The sequence below is a fragment of the Malus domestica genome, chromosome 01 (assembly GCF_042453785.1).
Source record: "Malus domestica chromosome 01, GDT2T_hap1".
Taxonomy (NCBI): Eukaryota; Viridiplantae; Streptophyta; class Magnoliopsida; order Rosales; family Rosaceae; genus Malus; species Malus domestica.
The window spans coordinates 5,377,516-5,384,817 of NC_091661.1; positions in this window are offsets into that span (position 1 = coordinate 5,377,516).

Below are 7,302 nucleotides of genomic sequence, written 5' to 3' on the forward strand. Positions count from 1 at the left end.
AAGGAGAATTAAAAGTAAGTTTTAATTCACTAAGTGATTGGATTAAATATAATCAATTGGATTGGTGCCAATCACCTCACTGCCTTGCTAATTAGAACCTAAAATGATTGTACACCGATACACTCTTGTAGTGAGACAACTAATGGATGATGGAAATAATTAATTGGATTAATTTAAGTGTTGTGATTAATTAGAAAGTCTAAAGAAATCATAAAAGCGATAAAAGATCGTTTTGGGCTTAAAGAAAAGTTCGGGTTTATTTGGGCCCATTGAGCCTAAACCCATTGGGCTTTTATTCAAGCATAGGATGACTTGAAATGATAAAAGCCCAAAGCCCAAAACAAAACACAAAGGGCCAGCCAAAGAGAGGGAGAGAGAAAGTCAAGTTGTTGACTTGTTTCTTTATGTTATAAAAGGAACTTTATAGTGAAAAGTTTCATTAGGGTTTTTTGTGTATTGATTTAACAAAAGGAGAAAACATATCTCTCTCTCTCAAACACAATAGGCCTGCCACCAAAGGGGAGACTTAGCTAATCATCTTATCTCCCTTTGGTTATTCCTCCATCCATCTCACTACACTAGTGGGTGTGGATCTTTAGAGGTCTTCAATCTTGGAGACTAAAGGAGAACCAAGGAGCACTCATTCTAGCAAAGTGGAGGAAGCAAGGAGGGAGGCTAGGCTCAAGGAGTTCCAACAACAAAGGGCTTGGAGGTGGTCTATCCTTAGTCTCAAGTCTAGATCAAGAGGTATAAATCTACTCCTACACTTTGTTCTCCAATAAAATGTTTTGATGCATCTTATATAAACCTATGCTTCTTGAAGGGGATTTGCATGACTATAGCTTTGATATTATGTGATAACATGCTTCCGTTGCGTATGTATATGAATTTTGAATTGTATATGCATGCTAGTCACTAGAAATCCCACATAAATCTCATTATTTCCCTTCAGATTGTTCTGAGCATCTTGCAGTGTCATGTTATGGATACATCCCTGATTCTGCTATCATCCACCACGACCTCTGCTAGCATGAATACCTCGTCCTTGTCTTGGCTGACCAGACTCACTGCTAGCAGCAATCTCTACCTACTGGGGCTGTCCCCCTTGGTACCATTGGGATTCACCAGATGAATGTAGCTGATATGGCACAAAACCTCCCTGATATTGAAGGTAACCACCCTGATAATGAGGATCATGCGAGTATTGATACTGCCCTGTAGCATAAGGAGTGGCGTCACCCTGATAATGATACATCTGATGCCTCTCCTACACTCCCCAAATTGCCTATTATTACATCTGCAGCATAAAGGAGCACTTGAACCACCAAAGTCCATTTGCCTCTGAAATCTTGGGCCCCTAGAAAATCTACCACCTCTCATATGCATATTAGAGCTCAAACCTCCATTAAAAGAGCTGGAACTGCCACCGCTTCTCTTAAAGCTCTAGGTCTTACGAGGTCCTTGAGATGAGTAACCTTTACCTTTATCATATCGTATCTGGTTCCCATTATTTTCCTCTTCATCTTCACTTTCACTGGGCATGTTCTCTGAGTCCTCATTTCGCATTAAAACCTTATAAAACTCCTGGTAAGTGGCATAGGGAGTCGATGTCGCTATAGAACGCAATTTCTTCTTAGTACCTAACCTGAAGCAACGGAGCATCTCGACCGGATTAGCAGCAACCTCTGGACCATATCGAGACAAATCAGTGAACTTCCTGTAATACTCATTCACCGACATCTTTCCTTGTTTCAGATGCGTAAATTCTTGTTTCTTATGATCAATATACTCAGGGGGAATAAACCTTTTCCTAAACAACTGTTTAAACATTTCCCAATCTGTAACAACCTCTGGTGGCATCTGATATGACTCTTGTCTCCACTAGGATGCAGGCTCCAGACCCAAAAACCAGGTAGTTGTCTCGACCCACCTATCAGGAAGAAGATTCCCCTGACTCTGCATCACAAGGAAAGTCTTCTCAACATGATTAAGACACTTCTCTGCTCCCTTATGTCCTTCATTTCCCATGAAATGAGTTAGCTTTAGGTTATACACACTCTCAAAGGGTGTCCTTTGAGGAGGACGAAACGAAAACTGAATGGCATTAACTATAGCTTCCCCTAATTGAGCAATATCAGGGAAACTAGGCTCAGCTAAGTGATGTGGCTCTCTACAAAGCGGCATAGTTATGATAGAAGACATCACAAGGATTAGATCATTCACTAGATATACAAGACTGCTAACGTAGGCTCTGATACCAAACTGACACACCCCGATCAAGATCGAAGCATGATGGCCATCACGTGAGGGCGACGTAGCCATGTGCACAGTGCGGAAGCAATAAAGATAAGAAATATACGAATAAATAAAAACCGAAAACTACTAATCTGCACTAATAAACAGGAAGTGCTAGGAGTGAGATACAAATGTAAATACCCCTAATCAAAGCATAGAAAGTCTAGGTGCAGTCTAGTAGGACAAGTATTAGTTATAAAGTACCACAAAATGTCCTATGATTATTTTATTCTGTTAGAACCGCCGAGATCCTCAAAGCCGCCAACAGCAAGTCTACCTAACACCTGAAGGGGCCCAAACAGAAAATGTGAGTGGGCAAAAACAAGTGTTTTTCAAAACCATTTCATCATTAAAATGCTCTAACCCCTCGCAGTAAAACATGTATAATTTTCCCATAATAGAATATAAACATATGCATAAATATATATATATATATATATGTATATTTCAATTCAAATCATGCTTCACATAATCATATTCATCAGTATGCCATGCCAAAACATAAAGTAGAATAAATAACTCAGGTGAGAATAAATTCATGGAAAATAACATATTAGCCGGAACCCCTGCATAAGTCTGTATGACTGAATTCATAGCTCATTATTCAATCTAGTTAGAGTCACTACAATGACCTATATGGCACAGCTGGAGTCAATACAATGACTTATATGGAACAACACTGCATATAAGTTGGAACCACTAAAAGGTTATGTACGACAAGACTGGGTGTAATATAATTATGCTCAATACTACGCTCGCATAATAGCTGGGTGATAAATCACTAGTCACCTACGAGTCGGAACCACCTATGATGGTCTGTACAACAAGAATGTGCACCTAAATTGGATCCAATGTGAGCATATGGTGCGGGAGGTGACATTATAAACAGGCATGTGCCATATTTCTAGCTAAATCACAATCACCCTAGGTGCAGGTTTATGAGCTCAATGTTTCTCAATCACAACCTTAATCACAATCACAATTCATAACTCACCGGGGCTTACCTGAGCGTCCATAGCACCACAATTATATAATATGCATCATACACCAGTTCATATACGGAATATAAATTTATATGCATGGCATTTCAAGGCATACTTTCATTTAAATGCATTTTCTGGGAAAATATCAAGTATATACTGAATACCAAAAGCCCACTCACTAGTATGTTGAAGGGTTGTAGCCCTCGAATCGCCCTTGACTGCGCTCGTCCTCGAGATAAGCCTCCCCTATATGCGAAACAACTATAAAAAGGTTAATTTAAAGCACCTAACCATTACTAGCTAATAACTTCTCATACAATGCTCAAATGGGGTGTTTGAATATACCAACATGATCTACACAACCTCACGAACATCCCCATATTTTTAGAATAATTTTTGGATGTCCCACGCGCTGCCACGCGCCGACAAAGGCACGACAACATGCGCGGCCACGCGCAAGGACCCTAATGGAATCCCCTAACCCTGTTAGGAATATTTTGTGGAATATTCCGTTAAATAGTAACGGAATCCGTTAAACTAACCAGCGCTGTTAGGAATATTCCATCAAAGCTGACGGAATATTCCGTCATCCCCTACCAGCGACCGTCGCCTTCGTCGGAAAACAGGGAATTTTTCAAACCTTCATTTCTCGTCCATTTCTCAGTCAAATTTCATGAAACTTAAACCAATTTGAAGCTTGACACAAATAGAATACAACCATACCTTTCAAGAGCCCTAAGATCCACGGAACTCGCAGGAAAATCCCTTAATAATCCAGCTAAACCTGCAACTCGCCGAAACTGATAGGAGCATATTTATGCGACTTAGTTAGCTTGTTTCTTGGCATTTATGTTGTTAGTTCGTAGTTATTTTAGTATTTTAAGTTATTTTCGTGTGTTTGAAGGTTCAAAGGGTTAATGTGGCAAAGAAGTGCATTTTGGAGCATTTTGGAGCATTTTTGGGCATGGAATGGATAGCATATGCTTGGAGCAAAAGGAATGGACGAAATTCGAAGTTTGTGCATCATCCTCTCCCTATAAATAACCATTTTAGCACACTCATTTCACCCAACACATCCATTCACCTACCACTACATCCACTCATTTCACCTAACACATTCACCTACCACTACATCCACTCATTTCACCCAACACATCCATTCTCCAAACATCCATCCACTACACCCATTACATCCACTCATTACCAAACACTCATCCACTACACCCATTACATTCACCCACTACACCCATTACATCCACTCATTACCAAACACTCATCCACTACACCCATTACATCCACTCATTACCACAACCCACTACACCCATTACATCCACTCATTACCAAACATCCACCCACTACACCTATTACATTCACTCATTACCAAACACTCATCCACTACACCCATTACATCCACTCATTACCAAACACTCATCCACTACACCCATTACATCCACTCATTACCAAACACTCATCCACTACACCCATTACATCCACTCATTACCAAACATCCACCCACTACACCCATTACATCCACTCATTACCACAACACTCACCCACTACACCCATTACATCCACTCATTACAACTCCATACACTCCTCTCCCTAGCCTATAAATACATCCACCCTTTACCATAATTTGGAGGCCATCATCCAAAGACACTACATTTTACATCTCACCAATCCATACACTTTCATCTCTTAGCCGTGCAAATCCATTCCATCCATATATCCATACACATCCTAGACACTTGTGCTACAACAAGGTGGTGAAAACAAAGGTCCTTGACGTTTCAAGTTTGGAACTTTGGAGCGTTTTAGGTGTACTTCGTTCTTGCTTTCAATGTCTACTTTGTTATTTTCTAATTTTGTTGCAATTATGAGTCGCTAAACCCCTATTTAGTTATGGGGAAGTTTGAAGCCATGAACATGCTTGAGATTTGAATTGATTTCTTCCAATTGTGATTTGATAAGTTGTGATTGCAATTCAATTATCTATTTTTTTCATAACTGATTCTTGTATGTTTATTAAGGATGCATACTTAGTTTTCATGCATTAATTAGATGCTAGAATATAAATGAGTTTCACCTAATCGTTACAAGTTTATATTCATGAGTAGTGAAGGTTGTTTATCACAATCACGTTAATTGAATTCTTGGCAATTGTATCATGCATTCATAGTTATAATTGCCTCGTCAACACTTATGATTTTCATTGAATGTAATGATCTCTGATTGTATCTCTATTATGCATTCATATAGGGGACTTTTAGAGAATGATTTGGGTTGTCGCATGCATTCATCCAATTCAATGAGTAAAGGAAAATCTGAGGGTTAATTTGTGCATCACGGTTAATCTGGGGTGTTGAGCATCATAGTTTATTGAAAAGCAATTGGAAATCGATTCATGTACAAGTGTGTCATGTGTGAAGAGCGGACCTCTAACTAATCCATCCATCATTTTATTTCTCAAATTCATTTTATAATCTGCCTAGTTTTATAACTTGCTTGTTTATTTCAAATTCATCCAAATCAAAACCCCCATTTTATTTTCTTGTTCCAAAGTGTTTAAAATTTGTTTTGTTTGTGTTTTAGAGTGTTTTGATTTAAGTCAAAACACTAAATTCGTCTAAAGTTGTGTTAGAGTCAAATCTGCCCAGTTTGTGTTTTTAGGCAGTTTTGAGTGTTTTTAAGTTGTTTTGAGTCTTTAGAATCTGTTTTGAGTCCCTTGAGTCTATTCAAACGTTTTTAACTTTGTTTTTATGTTTTTGAGTAAGTTTAGAGGTTTTAGCAAGCCCTCCTAATCCCCGGTTAAGAACGATCCCTACTTGCATTTATACTACAATTTGACAACAAGAGGGTTTAATTTGAGTGCTTAACTTTCATCGCATAAAATTTTGGCGCCGTTGCCGGGGATTAGCAACTTTGCTAATCCCCCGTTGTTTCTTTTTCATGTCTTTTGTTTTAGTTACTGACTTTGTTTCTGTTTGTGTCTTTTATTTTTACTTGTGATATTTGATTTAGTTTTGTTTCCTTGATTTTAGGGACTAGAGAAGTAAGACATGGATTTTGCTACCATTCAAGCTCAATTGGCAAAACTTTCTTCTCAATTGTCACAATATGCCGAAATGACCACAATGCAAAGTGTCCCTACATGTGGTGTGTCTTATGGGCAAGGATATCCAACTCATCAATGTTCTCAATTCACTGTGAATGAAGATGCTTGGGGTTATCAAAGTCATAGCCAATCATGGGACAACATATTTTCCAACGCTTACAATTCGGATTGGAGAGATTATTCAGATTACATGTGTGAAGAACCACAACAATTCCAACAAGATGGATATTGGCAGCAAGAAGAGGAGTTCTATCACTGGCCATATGAACCATCACAGCCACCACAAAAATCTGCCCAATTCAATTCAGGTACATCTTTAGATAATGATATTTTAATAAGTTACTCGCCTCTTTGAACCAGGATGTAGAAAACCGAAACAAAGAGGTGCAAATTCAAGCCAAGAAGATGGGCGAATTGGAAAAGCAATTTGGGCAGATTATGGAGTTCACGGCACAAATTTAAGAGAAAAGTGAATTCTCCAACTCAAACTGTTGAAAATTTGAAGGAAGATTTTGAAATTCATGATGTTATCACTTTGGGAAGTGCTATGGAGGTTGGAGGTGAACCCAAGACGTCCAAACCAAGCCAAAACATGGATGAACATCTGATGCTCGAAGAAGAAGAGAGTAACAAGGCCACGGCAAGGAAAGAACCACCATTGCCGCATCCCCATATGCCCTCTATGCCGTCCACAACAACCAAAGTAAGCCTAAATTCAATTCGTCCTGACCCCGTTTCACCAAATGTCCTTATTCCTTGCAGGATCATGCAATCCAAGGAAGAAGAAGGTGAGAAAGGCATTTTCGGAACCTTTCCAAAGAATCAAAAGCAAGAAGTGGATGGGGAATGTCTACAATTCATCAAAGAAGATACCCTTGAGACGAAAACTCCCAAAGAAGTTGGATTTTA